The sequence below is a fragment of the Lissotriton helveticus genome, chromosome 2_1, assembly GCF_964261635.1.
Source record: "Lissotriton helveticus chromosome 2_1, aLisHel1.1, whole genome shotgun sequence".
NCBI lineage: Eukaryota > Metazoa > Chordata > Amphibia > Caudata > Salamandridae > Lissotriton > Lissotriton helveticus.
In genome coordinates, this window is record NC_136059.1 from 2,090,395,412 (window position 1) to 2,090,409,391 (window position 13,980).

Genomic DNA, 13,980 nt, shown 5'->3' on the forward strand with positions numbered 1-13,980 from the left:
TCACTCATCAATACACTCATGCACACAGTCAACTGCCCATGTAGCTGTTTCCACATGCACTCTTGAACTCATACACCTAGTGAATAAACTGCTCACACATCTATGCACAGAGTCACACACCTTCCAGCCACCCCCACACAAACTCAATCTCCCATAGAAATACTTGGGCAACCAATTAATAACACATATAGCCTCTCGTATAGCTAATGATCAACACATGCAGCAGTTTACATCACAACAGACATAATGATGCACAAATTAAGACAGTTTAGTCACTAACCCATGCATTCAGTGAGACACATTTAATCACTCACTCATACAGTCAGTCACGCACCTACTAAATCCTTCATCCAGACACTTATACATCCACTCATTCTTCAATATCTAAGACATATTTTAACTTTACAGAAACATACAGTCACTGGATGTTGTCATCAGTGATGTCATTTGAGATGTCATCAGTGATGTCATCAGTGATGTCACTGACCATGTCATGAATGATGTAATATGTGACATCATCAGCAGTGGATTGCGGGTGCGCGATATATAGTTAGTGCAACTAACTATATATGGAATTTCAATGGTTTTGTGTGAGTAAAATAAGGTTTTCTAAATGCTAATTCCTAACTATATATGGTCTATAACCTATGGTTTTTTCAGTGAATTTTCAAGGTTTTGTAAATGCTAATTCCTAACTATATATGGTCTATAACTTTTTTCTGTGAATTTCATTGGTTTTTTAACAGCTAATATCTGTAGCTGTAAAATGTATTCTTCTTTAAATCCAAAAATATATTTTATATGTTTATGAATAATTTTTTTTTTAAATATTTTTTTTTCTTCGTTCCCGCTTCGCGAATCGGGAAGCTTCCCGTTAGCTGACCTTGATGCCGCGAAATAGACCGCGAGCCGGTAAACGTTTCTTTACCGCAAGTGCCGCGTTAGAAAACAACATCGTGACGCCTCCCGTCCGCATGACGTTTCACGTTGTCGCGTGATACGTCATATGACGTGCTACGTTAGCGAACTGGTACGCGAAGCGAGTCGCAAAGCGCAGGTTTCTGGAAGCAAACCGGGAGGCCCTGCAAAGCGCTTAACGTAAACACAGCAAGTCATGTGACTTGGTAATAACACTTTTCATTGGTTCATTTCACTTTTGGTTTCCTAATGATGTAAGACTAGGTCATATAATCTAAAATGAACACTTTTGATTGGTTGAGAACTCTTGTTTTTCCCAAATGATGAAAATCCCTCCTTCTTTCCTCACTCTGACTTTCATCATTGTGAGAGAAAGACCCTTTGTGATCACTGAGCAATGGCTTCTTTAGTAGCTTCAGCTGGTGCTTCCCCACCACCTCCACCACATCCAAGGAAGAGTGGACCACCTGCTCAAGTTGTAATTCAACAAGAAGAAGAAGAAGAGGAACAGGAGGACGAGCACGAAGAGAGGCAGTTTTTGCCTGAGCAGCCCAGGACGTCTCACCGGAAAGAAAACTTCATTTGGCAATTTTTTAACATTCCCAAAGGTCAGAAAAAAGTAAATGCAAGATACGTAACTTGCCTTATATGTCAAGATAGACTGTCCAGAGGGACCGACAAAAAATACAGTTTCGGAAACTACACAATGCATCGCCATATGACTAGGTGGCATCCTAACAACTACAGTGCTGCACAGTTTCGGAACGACCTAGATAATCTCCCTATTATGGCCAGAAGATCTGTTGTACCGGAAGTAACGGGACCAGAGAGCAGGGAGATGGTGCCAAATATACAAATGAGATTTGGTGATGTAAAACACATCTGCGCATTTTGCGATGGATTCATTTCCTACGGAGAAAAAAGCATCACTCTGATCAACAGAGCTATTGACTATCATATGCAAGTTTGTCCGAAACGCCCAAAATAATAAATACTTCTTTTTTTTGTTTTGTTGCTCCTGTTGAGCCCTTTACAATGAATCGTTTTCATTGCCCCCTCCAAGAAAACCCCCAAAAAATATAAAACTGTTCCCGAAAAATTCAAAAACAGTAAAAAAATGTTCAGAAAAATAAAAAAAAAAGTTCGTTTCAGAACTACCTCCCCGTTATTAAAAAATTGGTACAATATTTGGAACTGTGCCAACCTCTATTTCTCTTAGTTCGCTTCCCAGTTCGCTCGCGGGTACGCGAACCGGAAGCGACCCAAAAACAGTAAGTATAAGGGAAGGAAACAGACACTTATGTTAAAAGAAAGACAGCTATAAGGGAGTAAACTAGAGATACCATTACCCGTAATCCACTGCTGATGATGTCACATATTACATCATTCATGACATGCTCAGTGACATCATCAGCAGAGGATTGCGGGTTTTTTGGCAACATGCCTTATCCACGGTTTAATAACGCTGCCTTTTGCTTTATATAAGTTTTCAAATTGTATGAAATATATACCAATAGGTCGTTATGAACCTTTAGGTAGTGCTTTTCTTCATGAGGTCTGGTCGCTTCCATACACATACAGATGTTTCAAAGATGATCAAGAAGTTTATCTGAATGGAGAGGAATGCACTGAGACGCCAGATCATTCACTAATGTGTAGGCACATACAGTTACACGGTTCATGCAACAAACACCGACCAAATATGGCTTGCGTGTTGCAAGGCACGCCAGTTCCTGCTATCATCCCCACGTTCAAGTTGTTGGAAAATGGTAGTTATTTGATGCTCAATAATGAAGATTGTTCTGAGTTAATTAAAAGTATTCCTTTTATCGTAACAGTAAGTGAACGGGTTATTTGCTGCAGAAATGTTCTATTTCCTCCCACACATGAACATAGGGAGTTTTCAATCTGGCCACAAATACCAACCTTGAGACACGTTTCAACGGCATGGCAAGAATAAGAGCTCTTTTGTCTCAGAGAGAGGTGGCCTTGAGTTCGGCCCGTGAAACTTTCGTACTTCACATAGCGAACACCCATACAGAGGTGCAAAACCTTTTTCAATTAACATTTGCCTTTCAATTTCAGCAACATGTTTCCGACTATCTTTAACGCATCCTCCACAAAGTCCCTGGTGCACTTTTTTAAAGTTGTTACCAGTGGTCTCGTGACTTCATTTGAGAAAATCTTTGGAGTCATCCCTGCTTCCTTTCATTGTATTTTCTGCACTCTGGTTCGTGGATTGGCATTTTTACTTGCATTACCAGCGGACGCTCTTGTGCTTTTTTACATTTTTAAATATGGATGTCCCTCCTATGCAACCTCCGACCCTGCAGCTGCTGACACTGTTCCGCAATCGCATGCTAGAATATTATGGCACAATGCCGTTGGCGATATTAAGCACGGCATATGGATTATCTTTTCGGTTCTCCTACTTCACCTGTGTCCAGCCTGTATTTCACTGCCTGACCTGTGATTTCGATTGGGCCATTGATTTGTGTCTCTGCGGACCGGTTTCTCCTGACGTCGACTTTAATCAGCTGATGACTCCTATCATTACTCACGAGTTGGTTTGTCCTGGCGAAAGGATTATGGCTGTGGCATTGATGCATGGACTACTTGGTCCCTGGAATTTACTGGCGGCAGCACAGTCTTTCTTGGAACAGAGCTTTCTTGAAAACCCACCGAGCTGTCCTCTGATGGTGATAGAGGATCCGGTGCTGGGAGAGCACGTATGTTCTTTTCCGCTTTTAAATTGGATGGCTGAACTGTTTTCGGATGAAGACGGTGACTTCCTATTGGAGGCTGTTGCAGCTTATTTTACATACACAGTTATGTCATAGACCTTTTTCATGTTTGATATGCTGAGTACTAGCATTTCATTGACAATTCATTGACTTATTTGTCAAGTTTTTATTATTTACCTTGCCTATTGGCTTAAGACTCGATAAAGTACTTGGCTGTTTTATTTTTCTTTAGCATTAAATTTTCCTAGTTTTTAATGCTTTACCTTGCGGACCGTCCACATATAAACTTGCAATCTGCTCTCATGAGATGGCACTTCTATTATCTTATTCAGTTCGTTTCCGGATCATGAGGAGGTGTCATCTAGGTCCTGGATATCTTTACACCGTGTTAAGTTAGCATGGGCTCATTACCGGTTTAAACGCCATTTTTCCTTTTTTGCAACTTCTGCACACGACACTTAGTTGTTGCTTTAGCTTTCCACCTAGTAGTTCATCGTGGTTTACATGAGAATAATATGTTATTGGTCTACTATCTGCTTTACTTGTTAAACTATATCTGTACAGCGAGTGCTAAAGTTTCAAGAACAACACGATACAGAATTGTTATGAGGTCTGATCTCCACGACTTCATACTCATAACATAAGTGCAACTTCTGCCAATTCTGGGCATGAGGCGGGTTTTATATTGCTTTGCCGAACACACATACACAACAGTTGATGCGGTTCACATGAAGAGAGAGCTGGTGTATGCTGATGTGATTCCTTCAAATCTAAGACACTAAAGTATGGGCACGCCCTAAACCAACACAAAGAGACCTTCTTAGCAAATAATATAATATGTGTATTAGGGAGGGTGAGATATAAGCAGCCGCGGGCCGTGGAGGGAGTTACGATGGGGCAGGGAGGCGGGGAGGGGGAGAAGCAGGGTGGAGCCCTCTCTACCTTGCCCCTCCCCCTCCCCGCCTCCCTGCCCCACCGTAACTCCCTCCACGGCCCGCGGCTGCTTATAAGTGTTGCTAACTCTTATTCATTTACAGCATGTTAACATACTGTCACCATTCGCTTTTTATGTACTAGTAACTATGCTGGTAATTTTGCTACTGATAATATGTGTACTTGTATTCTCCACCCTGCTTCTCCCCCTCCCCGCCTCCCTGCCTCACCGTAACTCCCTCCACGGCCCGCGGCTGCTTATAAGTGTTGCTAACTCTTATTCATTTACAGCATGTTAACATACTATCACCATTCACTTTTTATGTACTAGTAACTATGCTGGTAATTTTGCTACTGATAATATGTGTACTTTTATTATCTAAGGTACTACGCCTGAGAAGACGGCATTAGTAAATAAACATTTCAAATACACATCTGTTCTTCTTAACTCCATGTTCTGGTTTCTAAGAAATCTATAACGACCGACTGTTCATGAGTTCCACGTATCCTGAGGTACTATAAGTTCATATTCTGGATTGTCTAAACATTGAGAGTTTGTTATATCCAATGTGACACTGTACCTAGCTTGCTAAGGAGTTTTTGATTACTAACGTGAGTTTTGGGACACCCTAATTCGCCGAGGTTCCAATCCTCTGTCCACAGTTCTGTGTGAGAACAGAAACCCTGCGACAGGGGCACCCCCGACCCTTGCTGGAGCTTCATCACACTTGCGATACAACTCCAGCAATGCATTCGCCGAGGTTCCAATCCTCTGTCCACAGTTCTGTGTGAGAACAGAAACCCTGCGACAGGGGCACCCCCGACCCTTGCTGGAGCTTCATCACACTTGCGATACAACTCCAGCAATGCGCCACCTTTACGGCACAGATACATCACGCATCTGTGCTGTTTTTGCCCCATGATGCGCCGCATTGTAAATGCAGCACACCATAGGTGACGGAACAGCGGCACAGAATGACTAACACATCCCTGGTGATGCGCCAGTCATCATAAATGTATCCCTATGCTTCTTATCTTGTTAGAGATGAACCGCCATATGTATCATCAAAGTTATTTGCATTTCCTAAATAGCGAACTTTAAGGAATAAATAGCGATTCTTTACCATTCCTAGTTTGCGATGAGCTATTTGCTAATTAGCCGAATGTAGCCCAATGAAGCCCAATGTAGCCCAATGTAGCCCAAAGATGGCCGCCAGACACACAAAAAAACAAATGTAGCCCAAATATCAGCCAGATGTAGCCCAACTATAGCCCAGTGACAGAATGACCAATCAGCTTCGCAAACCTCCGTTACGCGAAGCGGAGCGCTGTTACAGATATATATCTTTTTTTGAACGTTAATTTCTCAAAATCCACTGGAGCACATATATTGAGACCTAGCAAAGGCACATCGGGCTACCAGTCCCTAATATTTTGCCAAGTTTCGTGCAAATCCATTCAGCCGTTCAATTATTATTATTATTATTTTTTTTTGCCCCGCGGGGCCCTTTTAAAACCTCCACATCAAACCTAGGGGGTCAGCGAGGATCTACTATGCCCCCTTATAGTTATTTCCCCCTTTGTTTTGACCTCCTCTTGTCTCTCGATCCTACCGAGAGACAAGATGGCGGCCGCTACGGACTGTTTGGAATGTTGACAGACGCCGGAGAACCAATCAGCTTCGCTTCACAAAGCTCCGTTGCGCGAAAAGTCCGCGAACCAGTGCGCTGCCCGGTCCGCTGTTACAGATATATATCTTTTTTTAAACGTTAATTTCTCAAAATCCACTGGAGCACATATATTGAGACCTACAAAAGGCACATCGGGCTACCAGTCCCTACAATTTTGCCAAGTTTCGTGCAAATCCATTCAGCCGTTCGGGCTAAAAGTGAGGCCAACCGCCCTATGGAAAACTCAATGTTAAAAACACGTTTTGGGACCCCCCTTTTTTCTCGGCCCCCACTGGACGAACCCCCCCCAAATTTTCAAGGGCTGCTCAGAAACAAAATGTGCCATTTTCCTGAAAATTTCAGCCAATTCCGTCCACAAACGCCAAAGTTATTAGACATAGAATTTTCAAAAAACCCATAGAGAAAAAATCCTAACTATATATACCTACTGGCGACCGCCAGTAGGTAATATATATATATATAAATATATATATATATTCACTGAAAAAAACATAGGTTTCAGGAATATTATAGATAGAAATTAGCATTTTAAAAAACCTTAGAAATTCACTGAAAGAAACACAGGTTTCAGGGACGTTATAGTTTGTTGGACATTTCATTCCTACTAAACAAGAGAAATTCGTCTGTTATACTTAGTAGAGCTAACTATAACTCGTGCCCCGCAATGCACTGCTGATGACGTCACATATTACATCACTCATGACATGGTCAGGGACATCACTGATGACATCACTAATGACATGAAACAACAAAAGAGGGGACTACCGATCAACAGACATCGAGACAAGAGAGATTGAAAACCAGATGTTTAGGATAATCTCAGTCTTTTTGTAGTGTACGGGTATTAGATATACCACATCTCCCATCAGGCACACAGAGCGTCTGGGATCGGGGCATGTGTGATGAATAGTGTTTCATCTTCTTGCACATGCGCCGACGGCACATGCGCGATTCGCATACTCGAGCCACATGACGAAGGGCTCTGACGAAGAATAGCATTCACTTTTTCACGCATGCGCAGACGTGAGCATGCGCGATGTGCTCACTTCGAGCCTTATGACGAAAGGCTCAAATGTTTCGAATTATCCAATAAACAGACCTATTTAAGGAGACTCTACCTGCCGCCTGGTTACCTCCCCTTTGGCTTGGTTCCTGCCAGGGGTACCGATGGACAGGTCAGTCATTTAGGGCCTCCTTGTTGGTTTTGTTTGTGTATTCTGGTTTAATTCGCCGCTGGGCTTTGTGTGCACTATTGACTCTGCTTATTTTAAGAGCTACTTAGGACTAAGAGCGATAGCGTTTTCTTTTAACAATGGCAGTGCCTGTTGATATAATATATATGAGTATTAAGAAGTGCATAAACTTGGATATGTTATGATGTAGTAAAGAGGTTCTCTTGAGAGGGGTCTGCAAAGGGTTTTCCTTTTATATATTTGAGTCCCCCCCTTTTTATCAACTTTGGGCCCTAACTGTGGGCTTATGGTCGGTTCATTTTTGTGTGAACATCAAGGTTTCATATGTATGTAGAAAAAGAAAGGGGCACATTAGGTTTTCATTCCTGTGTGCTCTCTCTTTTTTACCCATATACAGAGCGGGGCCTCATTTACCGAGCAGTTGCCGGGTGAGGTGAGGCGTACTCCCACACAAAGCTGGGTGAGTACCTACTGAATAAATAATATGTATACAGTTCTTAGAAATGCACCACTTTAAGCCACAGACTGGGCTAACCACTGTTGTGAATTTATCTGAGACAGTATGTGAAAAGAGACAGAGATTGGTATGATAAGTGTGTACCAGGCATAATACTAATCACCTTAATACTTGTTGTTTTAGGAAAGAAAAAGGCACCTCCAGTGAAAACTAAAACTAATGTGCATCTGTGAAAAACAGGTTCTGGTAGGGTGTAGCGTAACAACTATCTCCATAGTTTCCTATTATATTTATGATTTTCTCTCTCACACAATTGTGTAGTATTTTTTGCAGTAGCCTTAACTCCTCTTGGTCCTGACGAAAGACAGGTTAGTGCCACCTATAAGGGTGAAACATATCGACCTCTGTCCTATTGCGATAGATAGTTATTTTTTCAAACTATCAGCTCATGTTTTTAATCTTGACACTAGGATAGCTTCTATTAAATTCATTTTTGTGTCCCGGTAGTCATTTTTAATTTTTCACATTTGCTTTCTCTTGCACTGCAAATCATCAGCACCACTAACTGAGATTTCATTTTGGTCGGATCGATCACTGGTTGTGAATTCAGTGCAGCTTGGTTCCCCCTGGAGAGGTGAGGGCCGTGCTAATTCGTATAACTATGTTTATTCCCAGATGACGATGCTCCGCCAGTGAGGTGGGATGATGGGATTCATCTCAACACAGTGAGGCTGAATTTGTATTGCTTTGAGTCCTACGATTTTCAATCCAATCTCTCTTGTCTCGATGTCTGTTGACCGGTACTCCCCTCTTTTGTTGTTTCAGTGGTAGTTGGGGATCGGAGACTACTGGGTCGTTAAATATTATTTCCCTAGGACCCTCTCTTGTATATATGTGTTTTGATCACTAATGCCATCTCAAATTACATCACTGATGACATCATCCAGAGCATGTGTGTTTCTTTAAAGTTTAAATATAATTTTTGTATATGTATGCAAAGGTGTATTGAAGATTGAGTGGGTGTATGAGTGTATGTATGGATAATTTAGTAGGTGCGTGACTGATTGTATAAGTGATTTATTAAGCGTGTCTTACTGACTGTATGGGTTAGTGCGCAAACTGTGTAAATGTCTGTATCAGTCTGTCAGTTGGTGTATAAGCAGCTGCATGGATTGGTGATTAAATACATGATTGTCTATATGGGTTATTGATTGGTTGCCTGAGTATCTGTTTGGGTGCCTGAGTGTCTGTGTGAGTGGGTGGGGGGTGGGTAAGTCTGTCTATAGATGTGTAAGTGGGTGATTCACTGGGTGTATGGGTACAAGAGTGCATCTGTGAAGGGCTGTATGGGTGGGTGAGTGTGTGTATGGGTGTGTGGGTAAGTGAATGGATGACTCAGTGGTATATGTGTAAGTAACCACATATGTGAAAGGCAGTATATGTGAGTGTTGGAGTATATAAAAATGACTATATGTGAGAGTGAGTGATTGTGATGGGTGGCTGTATGGATGAGTGTGTGCTTGTATCAGTGATTGTATACGAGAGTAAGTATGTGTTAATATTTGTATAAATAAGTGAGGTTGTCTGTGTATAACTGTATAGGTGAGTAAATGGGTGTGATTGATTCTTGGCATGAATGAGGAAGTGTGTGAGTAAGTCTTTGGATGAGTGGTGATGTGTGAGTGTATGCATAGGTGTCTGAGTGCATATGAGAGTGCTGTATTGATGAGTAACTGCATGTATGAGTTACTGTATGGGTGAATGAGTGGAAGTGTGCATGTAGACCTACGAATCACTGAACGGGTATATACTAACTGCTATTGGTCTGTCTATGGTTTGGATATTGGTAGTCTGTATTTTAGAGTGGGTGTATGAAAGGTTTTATTAGAGTGTGAAGAAGTGCATCAGTTTATCACACGGATGATGTCATCAGTGATGTCATTTGAGATGTCATTAGTGATGTCATCAGTGATGACACTGACCATGTCATGAGTGATGTAATATGTGTCATCATCAACAGTGCATTGCGGGAGTGCGAGTTATAGTTAGCTTTTCTAACTATAACAGCCTAATTCCTCTGGTTTTGTACGAGTGAAAGATCCAACTAACTATAACGTCCCAGAAACCTGTGGTTTTCAGTGAATTTTTAAGTATTTTAAGATGCTAATTTCCCCTAGGCCTGCTCAGGGGGTCCCAGAAGGCCCCCAGGGCCAAAAAAGCATTTAAAATAAAAAAATCTGCGCAATTCACGCGGGTTCTCGCATTTTATCTTATGAGGTCTCTGGGTGGGCTAGGTTCCGGGGCCCCGCTGAGGTTCACTCATATTGGAAGGGGGGTTGCGCTGCACCTGTCCAGGAGCCCTCCATGTGCTTATAACTTTGGCGTACTTTGATTAATCTTTACGAAATGTACCAACAAGTTTCTCTTTTTTGATCAGCTCTTATTTTGAAAGTTTGGGGGTGATTGGTCAAGGGGGGGCTGAAAAAAAAGGGGGGTCCCAAAACATGTTTTTTTCAATGCATTTTCCATAGGAAACTTTAAACAAGTCTACAGGTCAAATTGCGGAATGGAATTATGCCAAATTTGGCAGGGAAAAAGGTCTTGGTCCAGAAAGTACACTTTTGTAAATGGTGTAAATTGGTTCAGTTGTTTTTGAGAAAATTCAAATTTGACAGACATTGATATTTGGGAATTGTGACAGGTGATTGATGGAGGGGTTACTAGCACGAGTTTGCAGGTGATTGGCTGTGAGTGGTTGAAACTAGGAAGTGTTGCTAGCCATTTTGTGATTTAGTCTGTGAGCTGGCATCTCTCCCTCTACAAGCCATCAGGCTGTAGTTCTACCATTTTCAGGCAACACTCAAAATATACCGCAGCTCTGTCTGTGCGAGATACCCCTTTCACGGTCCCTCTCCCCACATCAACGGCGTGCGGCTCGCTCCCCACGTCACAGGAAACCAGGACCTTGGTATGATGTGGTGTACCAAAAACACGCCTCAGTGCACAGAAACCTCTATCCGTCTAGCTATAGCAATTCATTTATTTTCCGTACTACAGGGGAGCTACCAATGATTAGATATCCTAGAACAATGCGACTCAGGTCCTCTCAGAATTCGTGGGAACAAGACACTCTTTCGGTTAGACACTCATACCTGTTCAGAATGAGAGTAACCAGAGACTTTGTATAGTTGAATATGTTTACTTCAACTAACGAGCTCTGTAATGTAGCACACGTGCTAAGGTGAGCTAAAAATGCATGTAAACAATACAATCAGCATAGTTACAATTGCATAAAGTAGGAATGGGGAAAGGATATTATAATGTCAGTGGATTAAGGCAAATAGCGCTCTACACCCTCCGTATGCTACGAACATATTTTATTATATTAGTGGAAGACCTCTGGCTGATTCGTTCTCCGTACTACCATGGAGCTACAAATGATTAGATATCCTACAACAATGCAGCGATGTTCTCTCAGAATTCGTTGGAACAAGACAGTCTTCCGCTTAGACACTGATACCTGTTCACAATGTGAGTAACTAGAGACTTTGTATAGTTTAAAATGTTTATTTCAACTAATGAGCTCTGTAAAATAGTAGTACACGTGCTAGGGTGAGCAAAGAAATGCATGTAAACAATATAATCAGCATAGTTACAATTGCATAAAGTACTTATGGGGAAAGTATATTATAATGTCAGTGGATTAAACCAAATAGCGCTTACCACCCTCCTCGTGCTACAAGCCATGTTTATTATATCAGTGGAAGACTCTGGGCTTGGACAGCGGAACCCCCTACCTCAAGTCTTATATGACAGGATTTAAATCTCCGGACAAGCACAGCTCTTTCTCAGGGAAGATTGTTCTCTAAGCGTGTGTCATTTGCAGCCTGTGCAATATTAAAAGCACTTCAAATTTCAGAAGCAGAGGTTTGTTCAATGTTATGCCTATATGTGCGTGGGACGGGCCAAAGCTGTATAACCAGTAATGTTGTTTTCTGCTCTTGAATATGGCGTACAGAAGAGAACTCAGTGCACAGCAGACATAGTGAAAGGCAGACAGTTCCCATCAGCAGAAACAGCAGAAACAGAAGTGTTCACGAGAAGCAATGCATTTACAGTCATGTGGAAAAAGCATCTAAAGTGGCTGTGATGCAAGGTACGAACTCATGCTAACTTAGGAATGTTCGTCGGCACCTTCTAACTCGCACAACAAACTTATGTTGCACCGCCAAATCAATCCATCAGTGTGTAAGAGCAGTAAGCGGCAACAGCTTCCAACAGGAAATCATTATTTTCGTCTGCAAAAGTAGACGCCATCCAATTCAGCACTTCAAGGGAGCAAACATGCTCATTGATTATCAGTGCTCCCAGCACCATAGCAGGGCAACTTGTGTGTTACTCGATGTAGCTCCATTGGAGAAAATCTTCTGGAGCCGTACATACATCCACTCAATTAGTACACCAAGTGCAGCAGCATATGCCATGAAACCAATACTGAAACATTCATGCTCATGATTCACCAAAGGGTGCATCAGTGAAGGAAAATCGGTTCAGGCGATGCTGTGTTTATGACGCATAGATCCAATGCCCATTGAAAGGGACAGAACATGCATGAGAACACTGGCTGGATGCAAGTATACCAGGGATAGCGGAAAGACAAATTGTAAGCCTCAATGAGAGTGGCCAGTGGCACGGTACCATAATAGTCAAGCATGCGGTTTCAAAGTAGCTGTAGTAGGGCTGTGTTGTGTACGAGCACAATTGGAGCAGCCATTTCTGAGCATGCACATCAAGAAGTAAACTCTGGCAGCCAAAGCTTGTCGAAGTGGCAACCTGCGGTAACCATTTAAGAAAATCGAATGAATGAAAACAGGAATCACACCAAAAATAGTTTGAAAACACGTTACAAGGCCAGATCTCAGACGCTAAAAAAGAATGTTTAAGCAAAAAAGAATACAAAGTTCCCCGGGGACACCATTCCCTCACGACTACACCTTCACCAGACCCCTCATACGCACTCAAACCATTGGCTGGAACAAAAGATCTCCATCAAAGAGCGCCTATGGCGCCCGTCGGACATTGCAGCGCCAGTCTGACGAGGAGCAGGAGACCAATGATGAAGCATGACACCTAAGCTTCTGGGTGTGTGAGGTCTCCTAGTTCCAACAAGGGAACACCCCGTTCCCTGCTCTTGCTCTAATCCAGATTCACACACACATACCTCCTTTATTGTCCCCGGGGAACTTTGTATTCTTTTTTGCTTAAATATTTGACTGGACAAGTACACTGGACCCCATTAAACATTGTCCACACTTGGTTCCTCATTTTGTACTGAAGCTAAAAAAGAATGCACAAGCCTTGCTGTATGCGAAGCATTGAACATAGAATGAATTATTTCAGCAAAATGTTGTGGGAGATCAGTGTTTAAAAGTTTATGAACTTTTGTTGTCGTGTTGGCCTCCTGCCGGACAGAAGTCTCAAGGTGAGAAGAGAAAGAAAGTTATTTCTGGAAAAATAAAGCTCCTATTTGGCTCAGCTGGTGGAAGTGTGCCTTCAAGGTCGGAATGGAAGGCCAAATCTAGGTATCGAAACTGCCCTGTGAGGGAGGAAACAGTACGTTTTTACAGCAAACTATATGTTGTGACACAGTCATAATGTATGGATTACCTTTTGAGATGTGGCAGCATTTTTCATTATTCCAGAGTAATTAAGTGACATTACACAACATTGTTTCATGTGTTGTTGATATTGTAGAGGATAATGTATGTGTGTTATATCATGGTCAGAATCAATTGCAGCTCGCCGCTGTACCTTTAGAAACCAGTGCATCGGCTCGCAGCTGTGCTCCAGCGAGCCATCGGGCCGGCAGCTCTACCTCCGTGAGCCATCCCGTTAGCTTGTAGGTGTGTCTCTGCTAGCAGGCTCGACAGCCTGTAGCTCTCCCTCTGCGAGACAATATATATATTCACTGGAAAAAGATTCATATGTTTTACAGACATTATAGTTAGAAATCAGGCATGTTATAGTTAGAAATTAGCATTTAA